This window comes from Zea mays, chromosome 3 (genome assembly GCF_902167145.1).
Source record: "Zea mays cultivar B73 chromosome 3, Zm-B73-REFERENCE-NAM-5.0, whole genome shotgun sequence".
NCBI classification, from domain to species: Eukaryota; Viridiplantae; Streptophyta; class Magnoliopsida; order Poales; family Poaceae; genus Zea; species Zea mays.
The window spans coordinates 52,603,122-52,627,908 of NC_050098.1; positions in this window are offsets into that span (position 1 = coordinate 52,603,122).

Below are 24,787 nucleotides of genomic sequence, written 5' to 3' on the forward strand. Positions count from 1 at the left end.
TCGGCAACGTCAGGCTCACCAAGGTCCTCATGGACGGAGGCAGCAGCCTCAACATCATCTACGCCGAGACCCTCGGGCTCCTGCGGATCGATCTGTCCTCGGTCCGGGCAGGCGCGACGCCTTTTCACGGGATCATCCCCGGGAAGCGCGTCCAACCCCTCGGACAACTCAATCTGCCCGTCTGCTTCGGGACTCCCTCCAACTTCCGAAGGGAAACCCTCACGTTCGAGGTGGTCGGGTTCCGAGGAACCTACCACGCGGTGCTGGGGAGGCCATGCTACGCCAAGTTCATGGTCGTCCCCAACTACACCTACCTCAAGCTCAAGATGTCGGGCCCCAACGGGGTCATCACCGTCGGTCCCACGTACCGACATGCGTACGAATGCGATGTGGAGTGCGTGGAGTACACCGAGGCCCTCGCCAAATCCGAGGCCCTCATCGCCGACCTGGAGAGCCTCTCCAAGGAGGCGCCAGACATGAAGCGCCATGCCGGCAACTTCGAGCCAGCAGAGACGGTTAAGTCCGTCCCTCTCAACCCCAGCAACGACGCCTTCAAGCAGATCCGGATCAGCTCCGAGCTCGACCCCAAATAGGAAGCAGTGCTCGTCGACTTTCTCCGCGCAAACGCTGAAGTTTTCTCGTGGAGTCCCTCGGACATGCCTGGCATACCGAGGGATGTCGCCGAGCACTCGCTGGATATCCGAGCTAGAGCCCGACCCGTGAAGCAGCCTTTGTGCCGATTCGACAAAGAAAAGCGCAGAGCCATAGGCGAGGAGATCCACAAGCTGATGGCCCGCAGGGTTCATCAAAGAGGTATTCCATCCCGAATGGCTTGCCAACCCTGTGCTTGTGAGAAAGAAAGGAGGGAAATGGCGGATGTGTGTAGACTACACTGGTCTAAACAAAGCATGTTCAAAAGTTCCCTACCCTCTGCCTCGCATCGATCAAATCGTGGATTCCACTGCTGGGTGCGAAACCCTGTCTTTCCTCGATGCCTACTCAGGGTATCACCAAATCAGGATGAAAGAGTCCGACCAGCTCGCGACTTCTTTCATCACACCTTTTGGCATGTACTGCTACGTTACTATGCCATTTGGTTTGAGGAATGTGGGTGTGACGTACCAAAGGTGCATGAACCACGTGTTCGGTGAACACATTGGTCGAACGGTCGAGGCTTACGTCGATGACATCGTAGTCAAGACGAGGAAAGCCTCCGACCTCCTTTCTGACCTTGAAACGACATTCCGATGTCTCAAGGCGAAGGGCGTAAAACTCAACCCCGAGAAGTGTGTCTTCGGAGTCCCCCGAGGCATGCTCTTGGGGTTCATCGTCTCCAAGCGGGGCATCGAGGCCAACCCGGAAAAAAATCGCGGCCATCACCAACATGGGGCCCATCAAGGACGTGAAAGGCGTACAGAGGGTCATGGGATGCCTTGCGGCCCTGAGCCGTTTCATCTCGCGCCTCGGCGAAAGAGGCCTACCTCTGTACCGCCTCTTAAGAAAGGCTGAGTGCTTCACTTGGACCCCCGAGGCCGAGGAAGCCCTCGGGAACCTGAAGGTGGTCCTCACGAACGCGCCCATCTTGGTGCCCCCCGCCGCTGGAGAAGCCCTCTTGATCTACGTCGCCGCTACCACTCAGGTGGTCAACGCCGCGATCGTGGTTGAGAGACGAGAAGAAGGGCATGCATTGCCCTTCCAGAGGCCGGTCTACTTTATCAGTTAAGTGCTGTCCGAGACTAAGATCCGCTACCCACAAATTCAGAAGTTGTTGTACCCGGTGATTCTGACGCGGCAGAAGTTGCGACACTACTTCGAGTCTCATCCGGTGACTGTGGTGTCATCCTTCCCCCTGGGGGAGTTCATTCAGTGCCGAGAGGCCTCGGGTAGGATTGCAAAGTGGGCGGTGGAAATCATGGGCGAGACAATCTCGTTCGCCCTTCGGAAGGCCATCAAGTCCCAAGTCTTGGCGGACTTTGTGGCTGAATGGGTCGACACCCAACTCCCAACGGCTCCGATCCAACTGGAACTCTAGACCATGTTTTTTCAACGGGTCGCTGATAAAAACAGGGGCAGGCGCGGGCCTGCTCTTCATCTCGCCCCTCGGGAAACACCTCAGCTACGTGTTGCGCCTCCATTTCCCGGCATCCAACAACGTGGCTGAGTACGAGGCTCTGGTCAACGGGTTGCGCATCGCCATCGAGCTAGGGGTCCGACGCCTCGACGCTCGTGGTGACTCGCAGCTTGTCATCGACCAAGTCATGAAGAACTCCCACTGCCGCGACTCGAAGATGGAAGCCTACTGCGATGAGGTTCGGCGCCTGGAGGACAAGTTCTACGGGCTCGAGCTCAACCACATCGCCCGACGATACAACGAGACTGCGAACGAGCTGGCTAAGATAGCCTCGGGGCGGACAACGGTTCCCCCGGACGTCTTCTCCCGAGACCTACATCAACCCTCAGTCAAGACCGACGACACGCCCGAGCCCGAGAAGGCCTCGGCCCAGCCCGAGGCGCCCTCGGCTCAGCCCGAGGCACCCTCGGCCCCCGAGGGTGAGGCACTGTGCGTCAAGGAAGAGCGGAGCAGGGTCACGCCTAATCGAAACTGGCAGACCCCGTACCTACAATATCTCCACCGAGGAGAGCTGCCCCTCGACCGAGCCGAAGCTCGATGACTGGCACGGCGCGCCAAGTCGTTCGTCTTGCTGGGGGACGGAAAGGAGCTCTACCACCGCAGCCCCTCAGGCATCCTCCAGCGATTCATATCCATCGCCGAAGGTCAGGAGCTATTACAAGAAATACACTCGGGGGCTTGCGGTCATCACGCAGCGCCTCGAGCCCTCGTTGGAAACGCTTTCCGACAAGGTTTCTACTGGCCGACCGTGGTGGCCGACGCCACTAGAATTGTCCGCACCTGCCAAGGGTGTTAATTCTACGCAAGGCAGACCCACCTGCCCGCTCAGGCTCTGCAAACAATACCCATCACCTGGTCGTTTGCTGTGTGGGGTCTGGACCTCGTCGGTCCCTTGCAGAAGGCACCCGGGGGCTACACGCACCTGCTGGTCGCCATCGACAAATTCTCCAAGTGGATCGAAGTCCGACCCCTAAACAGCATCAGGTCCGAACAGGCGGTGGCGTTCTTCACCAACATCATCCATCGCTTTGGGGTCCCGAACTCCATCATCACCGACAACGGCACCCAGTTCACCGGTAGAAAGTTCCTGGACTTCTGTGAGGATCACCACATCCGGGTGGACTGGGCCGCCGTGGCTCACCCCATGACGAATGGGCAGGTAGAACGTGCCAACGGCATGATTCTGCAAGGACTCAAGCCGAGGATCTACAACAACCTCAACAAGCTCGGCAGGCGATGGATGAAGGAACTCCCCTCGGTGGTCTGGAGTCTAAGGACAACGCCAAGCCGAGACACGGGCTTCACACCGTTCTTTCTAGTCTATGGGGTCGAGGCCATTTTGCCCACGGACTTAGAATACGGTTCCCTGAGGACGAGGGCGTACGACGACCGAAGCAACCAGACCAACCGAGAAGATTCACTGGACCAGCTGGAAGAGGCTCGAGACATGGCCTTACTACACTCGGCGCGGTATCAGCAGTCCCTGCGACGCTACCACGCCAGAGGGGTTCGATCCCGAGACCTCCAGGTGGGCAACTTGGTGCTTCGGCTGCGACAAGACGCCCGAGGGCGGCACAAGCTCATGCCTCCCTGGGAATGGCCGTTCGTCATCGCCAAGGTTCTGAAGCCCGGGACATACAAGCTGGCCAATAGTCAAGGCGAGGTCTACAGCAGCACTTGGAACATCCGACAGCTACATCGCTTCTACCCTTAAGATGCTTTCAAGTCGTTCATACACCTCGTTCACATACAAAGTCTAACCATCACGGAAGGGTCAGCCTTGCCTCAGCAAAGCCCGACCCTCCCTCGGGGGCTAGAAGGGGGGCACCCCCTCTGCGTCAAAATTTTCCTCGGAAAAGGTCTTTCTGCCAGAACGTCATTCGTGCTTTTTGACTACTTCAAAAGTGGGATCCTGAAAACGATGGAGTACACGTAAGCAGCCAAGGCCGACCGAGTCGAGGGACTCCTACGCCTCCGGGATACGGATACCTCACTCATCACCTTCTGTGATAAGTAACTCACGCTCGGATAAGCGATTCCGCTGACCGAACAAGTCTTAATGCTCGGAAACCTTTCTGCCTAAATGATTTTTCGGGCCTTCTTGACTACATCGTTAGCAGAATCCTACGGACGAGTAAGAGTACACGTAAGCGGCAAGGCTGACCGAGCCGAGGGACTCCTACGCCTCCAGGATACGGATACCTCACTCATCACCTTCCGTGAAAAGTAACTCTCGCTCAGACAAACAATTATGTTACCGACAAATAAGTCCAGATACTCGAGACAAGAGGAAAAGAAACGCAGCTTTACAACGCGACGACAGTATGTTTGGGCCTCGGCGGCCGCAGAAAACATACGCACACTACAAGATGAACAGATCCTGCAGGCTCAAACGTCGATGGAGGGGGAGCAGCAGCACCCTCGGCATCAACTCCACCTTCGGCGAAGTCCGACCGAGCCTCTGACGGCAACGCGGTCAGAGGATCCCCGCTCCGAAGGACGACATCAGCACCACGCCCAGGCCATCGCCGCCAGGGTCTCCTCTAGGAATCCGGCCCGAGCAGACAGCTCGGCCGCCCGCCCCGAAGCCTCAACCAGCTATCCCCCGAGGACATCAGCCCGGCTCATGGCCTCGGCAACTCGACTCCGGCGCTGGTCCCGCCAGTGGACGGCCCGACCAGGCTCCGGTCGATGAAGCCTTCTTTTCGAGCCAACTCTGCCTCTGTCCACACTGACACCGCTGCCTTCGGCTCCGGCTCATCGAAGAGCGACCGAGGGTTCCTTTAACTAAGCAAGAGAAGCCTCGGGCGGCAAGGCCGACCGAGCCGAGGGACTCCTACGCCTCCGGGATACGGATACCTCACTCGTCACCTTCGCACGAGGCAACTCACACTTGGTGAAGCGGTTCAGTTAGCCGACAGGTGAGTCCTGGTGCTCGAAATGAGTAAAAAACACGGCTTTGTGCCAAAAATACATACATGTTCAGGCCCCGACAGCCACAATGAACAAACACCGGCGCTCAAGGTGCCATTGCAAACGGAACTCCGGTTCCACCTCCGCAGGAACGAACAACCCCCCACGTTGGAGGGCCTGCAGAGCAACAGAAGGCCGACGGATGGCTCGCTGACGCCCGCTCCGGCAGCAGCGACAACGACTTCCGCCCCGGGCGGCCAAATAGCAGCAGCGATGACCTCAGGGGCAGACGCTGCTGCAACAAGGCCCTCGCCCGCATCCCCGCCTAAGGGGCAAGGACATGCAGAAGGCCGTGGAGTTGGAGGTCAGTCTGCGGGTGGCGCTGGCTATCTCGTCGGCGGAGAAACCTCTTCTGGCTGCCTCGGTGAGAGGTGGCACCAGAAGCAGCGCCGAAGCCGCTCAGGCCAGAGAGCCGGACATGCGGCAGCTGCTAGCGCCACGAACGGCGAACGCCCTTCCCCCCTATCACTGAGGGAAGGAGCGGGCCGCTGCCCGCGCGGAGAAGGACCCCAACTCGACGCACTCCCCTCCCCAGCACTGATGATGAACATCCTTGAAGCTGAGGGAGGGACAGAGGCCGCAACCCGGCTTGCTTCTCCCCACCCAGGAGCTGGTGGTCACCGTCTTGGGTGACCACCGGCGAGGGGATGCGGCCGGGCTGCCTGATGAAAATCCTTGAAGCCGAGCGATGGCTGAAAGGTACCAACTTCCGCGAAGTTGCGTTCCTTCAACGACGACAAGGCGAAAGAACCGCGGGCGCTCCCCATCCTGGGGCTCGGAAGGTGGAAGGACGCGATGCATGAAGGGAGTACGAAGACATGGTTGCCTTCCAAGGGGGTCACCCTCCTTTTAAAGGCAACTCTCCCCACTTGCGTCCTCAGCCGGCGTGAACCGAGCCTTCTCCAACACGCCCCAAGGTCCTCCCCCTACGACACGGGGGCTGGGTCCCACGCGTCATGCAAGCTGGCCCAGGGCAGAAGAAGCCAAACCGCCGCGCGCGGTGCGTGTAACTGCCCAGCGGTTACAAGCGCTCCTCCACTTTCGCCCAGACCAGCGGGTGAAAGGGCGGATCGCCATGCAGGCGGCATGCAACCGCACCAGCGGAGGCGCACCCTTTCGACTTCGACGCGTCCAGCATGGAGGCCCAGGCCCAGACATCATGTAACCAGCGCGCCGGTTACTACGTGCGAGAAACTGCACCACCACTCGCGCCAGTACCGCGCCTTCTCGACTGCGGAACCAGTGCCGCGACTCGAGGCGACCCTGCGCATGACCCGACAGTGCCAACCGAGCACATCGGTCACGGGTCAGTCAGCCGCGAGAGAAGGCGCGATGGTCGATACGGCCAGAAATGGGCCGGCAGTAATGGCGGTGGCAGGCGGGCGGAAGCAGCGGTCAAGTCGTCAGCAAGCTCACGTCCCCTCCTAGGACAGCGAGAGAGCCCTCTCCCACGGCGTGAAGACGACGCGCCCATGTTCCGTTCCTCGAACGGCTCGCGCACGCACAACGGCCGCCTCGTGAACCATTCGTCCCGTCGCATTAACTCTGTGGCAGGACAGGCGGCACCTTTGGCAGGCAAAGCAGGCGACGCTTCACCTCTGCCATAATGACCGCGTCAAAAAAGGTGTGCCACGTCATTCGATTTCGTATCATTTTCCACTTCCTCTTTCTCTCTCTTGCCTCAGGGATCGGGAAAGGGGATACTCCGAAAGGGATCCTTCTCCACGAAGGAAGCGGGCCCCGAGCCCCCCTACTGATCAGAGGTTCGAAGGCTGGCCCCTCGGAAGGGTTCAACAGCCGCCTCAGAGCACTCGGGCTCCGCGCCCACTACTGGTCAAAGGTTCGAAGGCCGGCCCCTCGGAAGGGTTCAACGGCCGCCTCAGACCACTCGGGCTCCGCGCCCACTACTGATCAGGGGTTCGTTGACTGGCCCCCGAAGGGTTCGACAGCCGCCTCAGACGCAGAGCGAGGGATGACCCTGGGTACGTTCGATACATAACCAAGGCTCGGGCTACGCTCCCGAGGTACCCTAGGACATTTCCGAGACCAACGGGAACGATTTTGTAACGGAATCCCACCAGAGGGAGGCATCGAGCCCTCGGACCCCGTCAAAAGGGGACCGGGTCCGGCAAATCACCCGCAGGTACTTTTGGAGCGCGCCTCCGGGCCACTAGCCGACCCCTAACGTATGGGGCACGGGCGTCCACTTGGATTACTCGTTAGCAACTCACTGGAGACACCATGTTCGGCGCCCTCGGAGGGCAACATGGCGCTTTCCCCCCTCCTCCTTGCGAAAAGGCGACGCAGGGGCGTATGTAAAAAGCCGAGTCTATCCCTGACCGTTCTCTCGCTCTGTGCAGAGGCTCGGGGGCTGCTCTCGCAAACCCGGCTCCGGCCAAACCGTTGACAACGTCAACATACCAGCCCGAGAACTTGGGACTCGACTGTGCACCTGGGCTACGACCAGTTTACATGAGGGAACAACCAGACCGGCCGAAGCATTACGAAACGCACTAAGACCTCGAAGGAGTCAAACCACTCCTCCGAGGCCTCAGGGGCTACACCCGGCGGGTGCGGTCGCACGCACCCATCGGAACAAAACGCAACCGAGAAAGGCCGGTCCCCTTGCAAAAAAGTGCGACAAAAGCCTCCAAGCGAGTATTAACACTCCCTTCGAGGCTCGGGGGCTACTGTCGGGGACCATAATTAGGGGTACCCCCAAGACTCCTAATCTCAGCTGGTAACCCCCATCAGCACAAAGCTGCAAAGGCCTGATGGGTGCGATCAAGGTCAAGGCTCGGTCCACTCAAGGGACACAATCTCGCCTCGCCCGAGCCCAGCCTCGGGCAAGGGCAGCCGACCCCGGAGGATTCACGTCTCGCCCGAGGGCCCCCTCAAGCAACGGACACACCTTCGGCTCGCCCGAGGCCCAGTCTTCGCCGAGAAGCAACCTTGGCCAGACCACCACACTGACCGACCGTATCGCAGAAGCATTTAATGCAAGGATGGCCTGACACCTTATCCTGACGCGCGCCCTTCAGTCGACAGAGCCGATGTGACCGTAGTCACTTCGCCGCTCCATTGACCGGCCTGACAAGAAGACAGCGCCGCCTGCATCACTCCGACTGTTGTGCCACTCGACAGAGTGAGGCTGACAGCAGCCAAGTCCGGCCTCGGGCGCCATAGGAAGCTCCGCCTCGCCCGACCCTAGGGCTCAGACTCGGCCTCGGCTCCGGAAGACGACGAACTCCGCCTCGCCCGACCCCAGGGCTCGGACTCGGCCTCGGCTCCAGAAGACGACGAACTCCGCCTCGCCCGACCCCAGGGCTCGGACTCGGCCTCGGCTCCGGAAGACGACGAACTCCGCCTCGCCCGACCCCAAGGCTCGGCCTCGGCCTCGGCTCCGGAAGACGACGAACTCCACCTCGCCCGACCCCAGGGCTCGGACTCAGCCCTGGCCTCAGACGACGATCTCCGCCTCGCCCGACCCGGGGCTCGGACTCGACCTCGACCTCGGAGGAGCCTCCGCCTCACCCGACCTAGGGCTCGGACCGACCACGTCACAGGGGAGGCCATCATTACCCTACCCCTAGCTAGCTCAGGCTACGGGGAACAAGACCGGCGTCCCATCTGGCTCGCCCCGGTAAACAAATAATGATGGCGCCCCGCGTGCTCCATGACGACGTCGGCTCTCAGCCCCTTACAGAAGCAAGGAGACGTCAGCAAGGACTCGACAGCCCCGACAGCTGTCCTTCCGCAAGGCTCCAGCGCTCCTCCGACGGCCACGACATCACATGAACAGGGTGCCAAAACCTCTCCGGCTGCCACGACGGCATGTACTTAGGGCACTAGCTCCTCTCTGCTAGACACGTTAGCACACTGCTACACCCCCATTGTACATATGGACCCTCCCCTTACGCCTATAAAAGGAAGGTTCAGGGCTCTCTTACAAGAAGGTTGGCCACGTGGGAGGACGGGACGACGAGTAAAGTCCCTCGCTCTCGCCCACGCGGACGCTTGTAACCCCCTACTGCAAGCGCACCCGACCTGGGCGCAGGACAACACGAAGGCCGCAGGTTTCCCCTTTTGCCTGTCTCCCCTTCCCCCCCTCCTTCGTGCTCCGTCTCGCGCCAACCCATCTGGGCTGGGACACGCGGCGACAATTTACTCGTCGGTCCAGGGACCCCTCGGGGTCGAAACGCCGACAAGAAGGGAAAGAGGAGAGAAAAGAAGAGGTACTACAAGAAGAAGGGCGGCGATGCACATGTTTGCCGGGAGAGGGACTCCGACGAGAGCTCCACCGACTCTGTGACGGAACCTCCCAAGTAATTAGGCCCACCTACAGTTGTCCTTGTCCAACAGACATCAGACACCCTGTAGAGGTTCCTAAATCACTTGACAAGTTCGGTATCTTCTTTCTTACCTTTCCAGGAACGTTTCACCCGTCTTGCAGACATTACAGAACATCGGAGATATAGGAATGCGGAAGCGATTACATAAACTTACATTTATTTAGAAAGTAAGATCAAGTTACTTATTACAGACCAGAGCTATAAAACGAGTGCTGATTAGTATTATTACAATGCCAAGGGAGGTAAAAACTCCTCCCGATAAGTTTTTAAACAAAAGCCCTAATGGAGGATCCTTTCCTCCAGCACTTCAGTCTTGTTTTTCTTCCTTTGGAACCACCTTGGAGCAAAAGCAACAAAAGTTTGTTGTTTCCTCACCTAAAAACAACGGAGGGATAAACCCTGAGTATGGAATTACTCAGCAAGTCTTACCCGACTAAGGAAAAGACTCTCAAGGGTATGCTGGATAAATAGGAAACAAGGAGAGGCTTTAGCAAGAATCAACTTAGATACTTTTGCAGAAATAGCTTACTAAAGTGAGTCCTTACTTTCAATATTTTAACGCTAGATTAAATATTAATAGACTCTGTTTGCATCTAGTCTAATTTCATCATCTATTCAATACAACATCATTTTTATTCATAATGTTCACGTCCTGACTTAGGTTGTAGGGAAGTGACCAAGTCTTCATAACCGCGAAGGTACGGCGATCCGAATCGATTATACTCAGCTGAGGATCTCCAATCACACGACATATGTAGCACTTAACCCTTGCATATGTCAACCCGCCACCGGGGTTCTTAAGACCAGATCAGGTTCACGCAAACCGAGAGCACAGATACACCACCGTCCAGCCTCTTGCCACGGAGGGTACACGCTACTCTCGCCACCGCTCCACGCCCATTTCGTGTTATCTTATTCTGGCCTTAGTCTGCCCGAGGCAAGGCTTACCCATGACGAGGCATGTGACCAGTTAAAGGGTCCTCGATCAGCACGCCTACATACGCATTCAATCCTTAATCAACTTGGGTAGAACATCACCTGTTCCAAACCCAAGTCTCAATTTAAGTATTTCCATCCTTAGGATTGTTTCTGTTCCTTAGGATGAAAAGAGCATCATAGGGAACTTTGCAGTAAGATCCCACCATTGCTCCAAATGAAAATATTCTTGTAGGTAGAAGCCATCCTTTCTCGAGCTAGGCTAAGGACAACCTCTATCCACAAGATCTAAGCAAGGCTAAGCATTTTTGTAAATCATATTTTGATACTTCACAGAAGTATCTATAAAGGTATGGATATCAAGGAAAGCAATGCATCAAAGGGTTCCAAGCAACTCCTATGAACCTAATGCACATTTCACTAGACTTAAAGTGTGCAAAAATTATTTAAAAACACAAGGAAAGGGGTTGCATGCACCGGGGCTTGCCTTCGTTAGTAGGTGAGTCTGGCTCGGATCCACAAATATCAAAGTAGAAGCAGTTTCCTGCCTGAGAATCCGAGGGTGGTGATGTCTTCTCTTCAGTGATTTCCATTTCTTCGCGTTCTAACATAACCATATATATACATATATAAGAATGAATGCCATATAATGCTCATGAGAGTGCAAAGATAATAAAGATTTATTATCTAAGTCTTGAATACAACTTTCCTTCACGGAACTCCGAGAACTTAGGGTTTCCGGAGTCAGTAAAGGAGTTCAAAGGACAGGGGGGTTTTTTGGGTTCTAAGTATCAAACAAGGTCCAAATCAACCCAAACTCTACCCAAGGCTTCTAAATAATGTATAGGACTCATATAAAAAGTTTGGACATTTTTGGAAATACTATATGTTTCCTAAAAATCCAGAACTAATATTTTAAGCTACTTTAAATGCCTTAAAATTCCTTATTTCCTCTAAAAATCATAAAACTATTTTTATTAAATTCTAGGGAAAATAAGAAGTCTAGGAAAATTGGTTTCACAATTTTAGGATTTTTCTACCATTTTCTAGAATTGTTTTAGTTCTGTTATAAAAAGAAAAAGATAAAGAATGAACAGTCCTAGGCTGATTTCAGCTCAGGCGGCCCAACTCTACAGAGAAACGGGGCGCGCCCACGCCTGCGATGGCGGCTTTGCAGAAGGGTCCTCGGTGTTCTGGCTAATCTGAAATGAGCATAAGCACTGTTTTCGGGAGTCGATGACACTTCGTAGAAAGGCCCTCGATCTTCTATCTCTTCACAGGGGAAGGTCCTCGACAACGGCGCACGCTGTGGAGCTCCGGCGAGCACCAAGACCGGCCAAACGGAACAAGGGCTGGTTCCAAGCTTTGGCCGAAACCGAATTCATGCCCCAACCATTGATTCCCCTAAGTTAATTGCACAAATGGCTACCAAATGTCCCTGGCCACGGACGCAGCGGAAGTAATCAATAGAACCGTGCGTTCCCAGTGATCTACGGCGGTTTAGTTAAAACTAAAGGGCCGAGGAGTTTGAGGAGAGCTTAGGGATGTTAGAACAAGACTAGAGACAACATGATCGGACCTGATTTGCACTGACCACGGCAAAGTGTTCTTGCGGCTTGTTTGAACCGATTTGGGGGAATTGTAAGATTCGCGCTCGTTGGGGATCAACTGAGGGTAATTCTTGGTGGCGGGGTTCTTGACTACCCTACGGAGCTAGTGGCGCACTCAATTTATAGGCGCATCGAGCGACGGGGAAGAATTTGGCCGAGGGGTGCTGGCGGCCGGAGAGGGGAGGCGAGCTCAGTACGAGGAAAAGTGGCTTTCACCGTGGCAGTGGCTCCGGTGATCGCCGGGCATGCAACCGGTGAGTCACGGCGATGCGGTGGCGAGGTTTGGACACGCGGCAGACATAGAGACGGCACAACGGCGGTGAGCAAGGGGAGGAGTACCGCGGCTGACCGGGGTGGCTTCCAGCTCGACGGCGACGAAGATCTTTCTACCCCGAAGAGTTATCCGGTTACCAGCGAGCGTGAATCTTAACGGCGGCGACGCGAATCTTCGCGCAGGGAGGTCACCGGCGGTGAGGTCGTCGCGCTGGCGATCTGATCTATAGCAGATCACTCTACCATCGGAGGCTTATTCAGTGTGTCTGACAAAGCATTTTCAAAGCAACTTTTCCCAGATTTTTCATAAGAACTTCATCAACTCTCTGTAGCAAAGTTGCAGAGTTACAAACCAGCTACAATTCGACTATAGGGAGCAAACTTAGTTGAGCACTGGATCATGCTCAGAATTGAGCTTGGAGTTGATGTCAGTCCTCTGTTAGTCTGAAAATTCAGACAATAACAGCCTGACAGCCAGATTTTGAGCACGATTATCTCTAGATTTTTCTTAACAACTGAGCTCACACTCTTAAGCAAAGTTGTTCTCCTTTGTTTGGTCTACAATTTTGATGTGGTGACCTAGGGCAAAAACTCTATAGTTTGAAAGTTACAAGGCTCCAAAGTTGAGCCAAAACTCTGAAATTTCAGACTTAGGGTAAATTCTCAATTAGGGTCCTTTTTGCAAATGAGTCCAAAGCTTAGGGTTTGGCTTGTAAACCTTCATTTTTGTGAATCATATGACTTAAGATACTTTACTTTAATAGTTTTTGCACTTTAGTCCAAAAGTGGACTAATTTTGCACATAGGTCCCTAGGGTTTGGTTTTAGGGTTTTCCAGGGTTTCAATTAGGGTTTTTGGTATCCCAGGGGTATAAATGTGATTCAACTTTGTTTTTGGGGACATTTTATGACTATTTCCCTAAAGCCTTTAGGTTTTCGCAATTTGGGTTAGGTCTTACCCCTTTAATCCCTATTTAGGGTTAAGTTCCCTATGCAGGGTTCTATTTGCAAAATGCTATAACAATACAACTTGTTTGAAATTTTTACCTAGTGAATGCACTCTAGGTGTGTCAAACATATTCAATGCCACTGCTTATGATGCCATGCTCAAGTTTTAGTTACAGTAACACCAGGGGTGTTACATCCTTCCCTCCATAAAAGAATCTCGTCCCGAGATTAAAAGTCCTAGGGTAAGTAATGGAAAAGGAAACGCGACATACTTTTATTTCCTTATTTCTGGTACAAGGCAGGGGTGGCTTGGGAATCACTCCTTTATTACAACAGCTATACAGGCTTTACAATTTACAAGAGGCTAAAAAGCCTGGGAAATTCTTATCTAAGAAGTCTTGAGTTTCCCATGTAGCCTCATCTTCGGAATGTTGGTTCCACTGTATCTTGTAGAACTTGAGAGTTTTTCTTCGGGTAATCCTGTCCTTTTGATCCAAGACTCGAATAGGATGTTCGGAATAGGTCAAGTCCGGCTCAAGGACAACATCTGATACTTCGACGGTTCGATCTGGTACCCGAAGACACTTCTTCAATTGGGACACGTGGAACACATTATGTACAGCAGACAAAGTTTCAGGTAGTTGGAGTCGGTATGCCACTGGTCCATATTGCTCAAGTATTGGGAAAGGACCAATGTACCTGGGTGCAAGCTTCCCTTTTATCCCGAAACGCGATACACCTTTTATTGGCAAAACTTTCAAGTAGACATAATCTCCCACGAGAAAGTATAAGGGTTGTCGTCGTCGGTCTGCATAACTCTTTTGACGAGTTTGGGCTTTCTTCATATTATGTATTATTTTCTGAACTTTGTCTTCAGTTTCTTTTACCAGGTCAGGCCTGAAGAAGTACCTTTCACCTGGTTCAGACCAATTTAGCAGAGTACGACATCGTCGTCCATACAAAGCTTCAAAGGGTGCCATCTTGATGCTTTCTTGATAGCTATTATTATATGAAAACTCCGCCAAGGGCAAACATTCATCCCATTTCTGTGAGAAGTCCAGAACACATGCCCGCAACATATCTTCAAGTATTTGATTGACCCTCTCAGTCTGCCCACTGGTTTGGAGATGATAGGCCGAACTGTGGAGCAATTTGGTACCCAGGGATCTATGAAGTTCTTCCCAAAATTTGGATACGAATTGAGGTCCACGATCCGACACTATGGTTTTTGGAATACCATGTAAACTGAGAATACGGGCAATGTATAATGCTGCATAAGTGGCCACTGTATATTTGGCCCTGACAGGTAAGAAGTGGGCAATCTTTGTGAGTCGATCAACGATAACCCAGATAGAGTCATACCCTTGTGTAGTCCTGGGTAATCCCACAATGAAGTCCATACTAATATCTTCCCATTTCCATGTTGGGATAGGTAAAGATTGTAATGGACCAGCAGTCTTCATGTATATAGCCTTGACACGTTTACAAGTGTCACATCTAGCCACATAGCGTGCAATTTCAATTTTCATCTTTGCCCACCAGAAGAACACATAAGGTTCCATGTGTGCAATTTGCTTCTTCTGATGACACTGTACTATCTGAGTCTGTTGGGCGGGCGGCAATTACGCAATTTTACCCAAACAGAATCAGATGCACCATCTTGGGTAAAACACACAGAAAGAGGTTTACCAACAAGTGGTTACAATAAGTTCATAGCACACGAGACAGGTGTGAATGTCGAATAACATCACGGTCAACTCGTGTTAGCCAAGGAATCCAAGTCCACGAAAGGTGATATAGATTCAAGAAAAATCACCAGCGGAGGGATCTATAAATGCGGACTTTGCAACCAGTCCATTTTATCCAGCACTAGTCGTGAATCGGCATGATCACACACGCAGGAAAAACACGCGTGAGGCAGTCGAGGCACGACTAGAACGATAATTAGGTGGTCGACTTAATTTGATTTTGGTAAGTACTTTCTTTAGGGTGGGTTGAACCAAAGTGATTTTAGACAACTCGATAAAACGATCTCTAAACTCAGCCTTTGTTCCATGTGCAGTTACAAGTTAGTCAAAACCAACTTGTTGAACTACTTTTTACATTGAGCAAGTCCTCTCAGTACCATCGGTAAGCCAAGGGTTGAGAGTTCACATTTGCTAACAAGAAATCCTGCACTTGGTTAAAAATCTATTTGGTCATGTTGTTCATCCGTTTTCTCATGCGAGATGAATTATCCACTTGGTTAGGGAATACATGGATTAAATAAGAGAGCGAATGAACAAACTCCTCCATTTCAGCAGCAGGGGAAACAGATCTCTATTTTGAGAGCTAATCAGTTGTTTTCCAACACTAAAAAGCTCCAAGGCTTCACCTTTACACAAAAGATGCAAAGGGAACCTGTATGAGTAGTCACTACCAAGATCAAAAGAAATAAGACCACACATGAAATTGGTATGCCCTTTTGATCCAACGGGAATGACAGAGGTTGCTTGATCTCTTTCACAAACAACATAGAACTTGTTTCAAGAGAAAGGTCAATGGAATATAACACATCAGTGTAATTCCATAATGGATCATGACTAGGGACCTCGATACCGGTATGCGCCAAGCAGCAAAATCCTGGTTGCACATTCACAGGAGGCTCTCAGTTTTGCCGCAGTACCATAAGTTCTTAACCATGACACCATTACAAAACTAGCACCAATAATGAATCTCACGAGGTAAAAACAATTTGTGTAGAGATAACCTATTATTATAATCTCATAATGGATTATGACTACTAACTGTGATACTAGCGTGTATCGAGCAGCACAACCATGTGTATGCATCCACAGGAGGCCCTTGGTTTTATCGCAGTATCATCAATTTTAGTCATAACACCATTACCAGACGTAACCAATAAGAAATCTCACACGACACCAATGGATTGAGTAAGGGTGACTATATACAAAGAATTACTCCACCTGTAAAGATGGTTACAAGTAGAGCGCCAAATAGGTCATGGCCCAAGGCATGGCCATAATCTAAACTTGATGAAAGAAGTATGATGGGAGACTGTTAATTCAGCCCCAGGCATATTTCTATGCCCATCATAGAGATCACAAGGTCAAGGATTAAGTTGGTATGCCTTCAAGAGATATGAAGAAACCAAAGGTATCAAATTCAAGAAAATGGTCAGACATGTCTTTCCTAGGTTGGGTTAATAAAGCAACATGGCAATCCGCAAAGAGAGGTCAAATATACTAGAGACCACAACCTGCATCAGCTGATCAAGAGAATGGCTCTAAAGGAGACATGACTTGAGATCCTTGTTTGAAGTCCAGGTACACTTTAGGTCCAACAAAGAAATTATCTAGGCATTTATTTGTATGGGTGTGGTCATGGAGTGATAACGAAAAATTCAACTTTGGGTCAGGTCATGGTTCACTAAAGGCGAATATAGCCTAATCTTGGGTTTAGGCAATCAAATCACCAACTCTCTATTGGCCATAACTCAACCTGATGGTTCTCAGATCAGGGTTGAGAATTGCTTTATGCTGGGCTAACCAGTTCATGCCCAAGAGGACATCTATGTCTTGGCCTTTCAGAACAATCTTATGTGTAGGAAAGTCCCGTCCGGCCAATGTTACGGGCACTTGGTAAGCCACTTCTTTTCACTTTTGGTAGCTTTACGGTCGGGCGTAGAAGACCATTCGTCAACCAACTTTATAGAGGGAGGGGATCCTGAAAAGGTCCAGTGCACCATCAAGTGCTTCTCCCGCTACATGAGAAGGTCCGGCTTCCATCCTGACAGGATTCGCAGGGACGTTCGGGTGCAGTTGTGAATACAACACATGGACTTCTTCATGTAGTGTATTACAACAGACCTACAAGTTATCCATGGCTAAGCTAAGCTCCCGGGCTCGAGCTTTGGCTTCCTTAGCCCAGGCGAGTGGACGAGAGTTAACCGTCCAATCGAGCGCTAGATCTCGTTTCGCGAGTTGGTCTTGCAAGTAGCGGATGGCTGCATCTGCGACCCATAGATCATTCTTGTGACGGAGTTCTGATTGAAGCAGTTCGACTTGTGCTTCCAGATCCCCGATAGGATCGTTGCTACCACTGCTACTTTCTTCATGTCTTGGGGTAAGTTAATGGCGGGGTATGCCAATGGGTCTAGCAGATTTGCGCACGGACTTTCTGGTGTGCGACAGCATTTCTCTAAGGGGGAAATCTTATTAGTATAATTCTTAGCATGATGCATGTATAATTACAGAATCAACCTTAGTTGATTCACACCTTCTATATGTTGCACTCTTACTACCTGGTCTTTAAGATAGACTCTTCAGAATACTTAGGTAAGAAGGGAAGAGAGTTTCTAGATAAGTCTTTTTAGAAAATCTTTTTGAAGATGCCTCATAATATCTGCAAAGAAGGGCTACGCTCCGATACCAGCTGTGACGGAACCTCCCAAGTAATTAGGCCCACCTACAGTTGTCCTTGTCCAACAGACATCAGACACCCTGTAGATGTTCCTAAATCACTTGACAAATTCGGTATCTTCTTTCTTACCGTTCCAGGAACGTTTCACCCGTCTTGCAGACATTACAGAACATCGGAGATATAGGAATGCGGAAGCGATTACATAAACTTACATTTATTTAGAAAGTAAGATCAAGTTACTTATTACAGACCAGAGCTATAAAACGAGTGCTGATTAGTATTATTACAATACCAAGAGAGGTAAAAACTCCTCCCGATAAGTTTTTAAACAAAAGCCCTAATGGAGGATCCTTTCCTCCCACACTTCAGTCTTGTTTTTCTTCCTTTGGAACCACCTTGGAGCAAAAGCAACAAAAGTTTGTTGTTTCCTCACCTAAAAACGACGGAGGGATAAACCCTGAGTATGGAATTACTCAGCAAGTCTTACCCGACTAAGGAAAAGACTCTCAAGGGTATGCTGGATAAATAGGAATCAAGGAGAGGCTTTAGCAAGAATCAAATTAGATACTTTTGCAGAAATAGCTTACTAAAGTGAGTCCTTACTTTCAATATTTTAACGCCATATTAAATATTAATAGACTCTGTTTGCATCTAGTCTAATTTCATCATCTCTTCAATACAACATCATTTTTATTCATAATGTTCACGTCCTGACTTAGGTTGTAGGGAAGTGACCAAGTCTTCATAACCGCGAAGGTACGGCGATCCGAATCGATTATACTCAGCTGAGGATCTCCAATCACACGACATATGTAGCACTTAACCCTTGCATATGTCAACCCGCCACTAGGGTTCTTAAGACCAGATCAGGTTCACGCAAACCGAGAGCACAGATACACCACCGTCCAGCCTCTTGCCACGGAGGGTACACGCTACTCTCGCCACCGCTCCACGCCCATTTCGTGTTATCTTATTCTGGCCTTAGTCTGCCCGAGGCAAGGCTTACCCATGACGAGGCATGTGACCAGTTAAAGGGTCCTCGATCAGCACGCCTACATACGCATTCAATCCTTAATCAACCTGGGTAGAACATCACCTGTTCCTAACGCAAGTCTCAATTTAAGTATTTCCATCCTTAGGATTGTTTCTGTTCCTTAGGATGAAAAGAGCATCACAGGGAACTTTGCAGTAAGATCCCACCATTGCTCCAAATGAAAATATTCTTGTAGGTAGAAGCCATCCTTTCTCGAGCTAGGCTAAGGACAACCTCTATCTACAAGATCTAAGCAAGGCTAAGCATTTTTGTAAATCATATTTTGATACTTCACAGAAGTATCTATAAAGGTATGGATATCAAGGAAAGCAATGCATCAAAGAGTTCCAAGCAACTCCTATGAACCTAATGCACATTTCACTAGACTTAAAGTGTGCGAAAATTATTTAAAAACACAAGGAAAGGGGTTGCATGCACCGGGGCTTGCCTTCGTTAGTAGGTGAGTCTGGCTCGGATCCACAAATATCAAAGTAGAAGCAGTTTCCTGCCTGAGAATCTGAGGGTGGTGATGTCTTCTCTTCAGTGATTTCCACTTCTTCTTCGCGTTCTAACATAACCATATATATACATATATAAGAATGAATGCCATGTAATGCTCATGAGAGTGCAAAGATAATTAAGATTTATTATCTAAGTCTTGAATACAACTTTCCTTCACGGAACTCCGAGAACTTAGGGTTTCCGGAGTCAGTAAAGGAGTTCAAAGGGCAAGGGGGTTTGGGTTCTAAGTATCAAACAAGGTCCAAATCAACCCAAACTCTACCCAAGGCTTCTAAATAATGTATAGGACTCATATAAAAAGTTTGGACATTTTTGGAAATACTATATGTTTGCTAAAAATCCAGAACTAATATTTTAAGCTACTTTAAATGCCTTAAAATTCCTTATTTCCTCTAAAAATCATAAAACTATTTTTATTAAATTCTAGGAAAAATAAGAAGTCTAGGAAAATTGGTTTCACAATTTTAGGATTTTTCTACCATTTTCTAGAATTGTTTTAGTTCTGTTCTAAAAAGAAAAAGATAAAGAATGAACAGTCCTGGGCTGATTTCAGCTCAGGCGGCCCAACTCTACAGAGAAACGGGCGCGCCCACGCCCGTGATGGCGGCTTTGCAGAAGGGTCCTCGGTGTCTGGCTAATCTGAAATGAGCATAAGCACTGTTTTCGGGAGTCGCTGACACTTCGCAGAAAGGCCCTCGAGCTTCTATCTCTTCACAGGGGAAGGTCCTCGACAACGGCGCGCGATGTGGAGCTCCGGCGAGCACCAAGATCGGCCAAACGGAACAAGGGCTGGTTCCAAGCTTTGGCCGAAACCGAATTCATGCCCCAACCATTGATTCCCCTAAGTTAATTGCACAAATGGCTACCCAAATGTCCCTGGCCACGAACGCAGCAGAAGTAATCAATAGAACCGTGTGTTCCCAGTGATCTATGGCGGTTTAGTTCAAACTAAAGGGCCGAGGAGTTTGAGGAGAGCTTAGGGATGTTAGAACAAGACTAGAGACAACATGATCGGACCTGATTTGTACTGACCACGGCGAAGTGTTCTTGTGGCTTGTTTGAACCGATTTGGGGGAATTGTAAGATTCGCGCTCGTTGGGGATCAACTGAGGGTAATTCTTGGTGGTGGGGTTCTTGACTACCCGACGAAGCTAGTGGCGCACTCAATTTATAGGCGCATCGAGCGACGGGGAAGAATTTGGCCGAGGGTTGCTGGCGGCCGGAGAGGGGAGGCGAGCTCTGTGCAGGGAAAAGTGGCTTTCACCGTGGCAGTGGCTTCGGTGATCGCCGGGCATGCAACCGGTGAGTCACGGCGATGCGGTGGCGAGGTTTGGACACGCGGCGGACATAGAGACGGCACAACGACGGTGAGCAAGGGGAGGAGTACCGAGGCTGACCGGGGTGGCTTCCAGCTCGACGGCGACGAAGATCTTTCTACCCCGAAGCGTTATCCGGTTACCAGCGAGCGTGAATCTTAACGGCGGCGGCGCGAATCTTCGCGCAGGGAGGTCACCGACGGTGAGGTCGTCGCGCTGGCGATCTGATCTATAGCAGATCACTGTACCATCGGAGGCTTATTCAGTGTGTCTGACAGAGCATTTTCAAAGCAACTTTTCTCCAGATTTTTCATAAGAACTTCATCAACTCTCTCTAGCAAAGTTGCAGAGTTACAAACCAGCTACAATTCGACTATAGGGAGCAAACTTAGTTGAGCACTGGATCATGCTCAGAATTGAGCTTGGAGTTGATGTCGGTCCTCTGTTAGTCTGAAAATTCAGACAATAACAGCCTGACAGCCAGATTTTGAGCATGATTATCTCCAGATTTTTCTTAACAACTGAGCTCACACTCTTAAGCAAAGTTGTTCTCCTTTGTTTGGTCTACAATTTTGATGTGGTGACCTAGGGCAAAAACTCTATAGTTTGAAAGTTACAAGGCTCCAAAGTTGAGCCAAAACTCTGAAATTTCAGACTTAGGGTAAATTCTCAATTAGGGTCCTTTTTGCAAATGAGTCCAAAGCTTAGGGTTTGCTTGTAAACCTTCATGATTGTGAATCATATGACTTAAGATACTTTACTTTAATAGTTTTTGCACTTTAGTCCAAAAGTGGACTAATTTTGCACATAGGTCCCTAGGGTTTGTTTTTAGGGTTTTCCAGGGTTTCAATTAGGGTTTTTGGTATCCCAGGGGTATAAATGTGATTCAACTTTGTTTTTGGGGACATTTTATGACTATTTCCCTAAAGCCTTTAGGTTTTCTCAATTTGGGTTAGGTCTTGCCCCTTTAATCCCTATTTAGGGTTAAGTTCCCTATCCAGGGTTCTATTTGCAAAATGCTATAACAATACAACTTGTTTGAAATTTTTACCTAGTGAATGCACTCTAGGTGTGTCAAACATATGCAATGCCACTGCTTATGATGCCATGCTCAAGTTTTAGATACAGTAACACCAGGGGTGTTACAGACTCCTCCTCCGATGAGGACGCCGCCAACATCGCCGTCACCAAAGGACTCCTCTTCCCCAACGTCATCCACAAGTGCCTCATGGCAAAGGACGGCAAAAGGAAGAAGGTAAAATCTAGAGCTTCCACTAAATATGCAACTTCTAGTGATGAGGCTAGCTCTAGTGATGATGAGGATGATTTGCTCACCCTTTTTGCCAACTTGAACATGCAACAAAAAGAAAAATTAAATGAATTGATTAGTGCTATTCATGAGAAGGATGAACTCTTGGATAGCCAAGAGGACTTCCTAATTAAAGAAAACAAACAGCATGTTAAGGTTAAAAATGCTTATGCTCTAGAGGTAGAAAAATGTGAAAAATTTATCTAGTGAGCTAAGCACTTGCCATGATGTTATTTCCAACCTTAGAAATGAAAATGCCAAATTAATTGCTAAGGTTGAGAAATCAAATGTTTGTGATGATTCAATTGACAATCTTAGAAATGATAATGCTAGTTCAATTGCTAAGATTGAAAAATTGAATGTCTCTCTTGCTAGCCTTAGAAATGAGAATGAAAAATTAATTGCTAAGGCTAAGGAATTAGATGTTTGCAATGTTTCTATTTCCAATCTTAGAGATGAGAACAACATTTTACATGCTAAGATTGTTGAACTAAATTCTTGCAAACCCTCTACATCTACCGTTGAGCATGTTACTATTTGCACTAGATGTAGAGATGTTAACATTGATGCTATTAATGATCACATTGCTATGATTAAACAACAAAATGATCATATAGCAAAATTAGATGCTAAAATTGTCGAGCATGACTTAGAAAATGAAAAATTTAAATTTGCTAGAAGCATGCTCTATAGTGGGAGACGCCCTGGCATTAAGGATGGCATTGGCCTCCAACAGGGAGACAATGTCAAGCTTAATGCCCCTCCTAAAAGATTGTCTAACTTTGTTAAGTGCAAAGCTCCCATGCCTCAGGATAACGAGGGTTACATTTTATACCCTGCTGGTTATCCCGAGCACAAAATTAGGAGAATTCACTCTAGGAAGTCTCACTCTGGCTCTCATCATGCTTTTATTTATAAGAGTGAGGCATCTAGTTCTAGGCAATCAACCCGTGCTAAATTGCCTAAGAAGAAAACTCCTATTGCATCAAATGATCATAACATTTCATTCAAGACTTTTGATGCTTCCTATGTGCTCACTAACAAATCAAGCAAAGTAGTTGCCAAATATGTTGGGGGCAAACACAAGGGGTCAAAGACTTGTGTTTGGGTACCCAACGTGCTTGTTTCTAATGTCAAAGGACCCAAGACCGTTTTATATCTGTTTTGTAGGTTTATGCATCCGGGGGCTCAAGTTGGATCATCGATAGCGGGTGCACAAACCACATGACAGGGGAGAAAAGGATGTTCTCCTCCTATGAGAAAAACCAAGATCCCCAACGAGCCATCACATTCGGGGATGGAAATCAAGGTTTGGTCAAAGGATTGGGTAAAATTGCTATATCACCTGACCACTCTATTTCCAATGTTTTTCTTGTAGATTCTTTAGATTACAATTTGCTTTCTGTTTCTCAATTATGCAAAATGGGTTACAACTGTCTTTTTTACGGATATAGGTGTTACTGTCTTCAGAAGAAGTGATGATTCAGTAGCATTTAAGGGAGTGTTAGAGGGTCAGCTATACTTAGTTGATTTCAATAGAGCTAAACTTGACACTTGCTTAATTGCTAAGACTAACATGGGCTGGCTCTCGCATCGCCGACTAGCACATGTTGGAATGAAGAATCTTCACAAGCTTCTAAAGGGAGAACACATTTTGGGACTAACCAATGTTCATTTTGAGAAAGACAGGGTTTGTAGCGCATGTCAACCAGGGAAGCAAATTGGCACTCATCATCCACACAAGAACATCATGACGACCGATAGGCCGCTTGAGCTACTCCACATGGACCTATTCGGCCCGATAGCTTACATAAGCATCGGCGAGAGTAAGTATTGTCTTGTAATTATGGATGATTATTCTCGATTCACTTGGGTATTCTTTTTACAGGAAAAATCTCAAACCCAAGAGACTTTAAAGGGATTCTTGAGACGGGCTCAAAATGAGTTTGGCTTAAGGATCAAGAAGATTAGAAGCGACAACAGGACGGAGTTCAAGAACTCTCAAATTGAAGGCTTCCTTGAGGAGTAGGGCATTAAGCATGAGTTCTCTTCTCCCTACACGCCATAACAAAATGGTGTAGTGGAGAGGAAGAATAGAACTCTATTGGACATGGCAAGGACCATGCTTGATGAGTACAAGACTTCGGATCGGTTTTGGGCCGAGGCGGTTAACACCGCTTGCTATGCCATCAACCGGTTATATCTACACCGAATCCTCAACAAGACATCATATGAACTCCTAACCGGTAAAAAGCCCAATGTTTCATATTTTAGAGTCTTTGGTAGCAAATGCTTTATTCTTGTTAAAAGAGGTAGAAAGTCTAAATTTGCTCCTAAGGCTGTAGAAGGCTTTTTACTAGGATATGATTCAAACACAAGGGCATATAGAGTCTTTAACAAGTCCACTGGATTAGTTGAAGTTTCTTGTGACATTGTGTTTGATGATACTAACGGCTCTCAAGTAGAGCAAGTTGATCTTGATGAGCTAGATGATGAAGAGGCTCCATGCGTCGCGCTAAGGAACATGTCCATTGGGGATGTGTGTCCTAAGGAATCCGAAAAGCCTCCACATGCACAAGATCAACCATCTTCCTCAATGCAAGCATCTCCACCAACCCAAGATGAGGATCAAGCTCAAGAGGATGAAAATGAAGATCAAGAAGATGAGCTACCTCAAGAGGAGGACAATGATCAAGGGGGAGATGCTAATGATCAAGACAAGGATGTCACACCCGGCTTTAAGGAACAAAGCCAGGTGCATCTCATACATGCGCCAAAGAAGACAACATATATAATAACAGAGTGTATAGAGATAAATGTCATAATAATCAGAGTATTTATTACATAGCGGAAGACTTACAAAAAAATAAAAGATAAATATCGCAGGATCTAAAATCTATCCTTGGCGCCAGAAAGCTGACTGGGAGACGCCACCTAGATCAAGTCGAATGCCTCAATGCTAG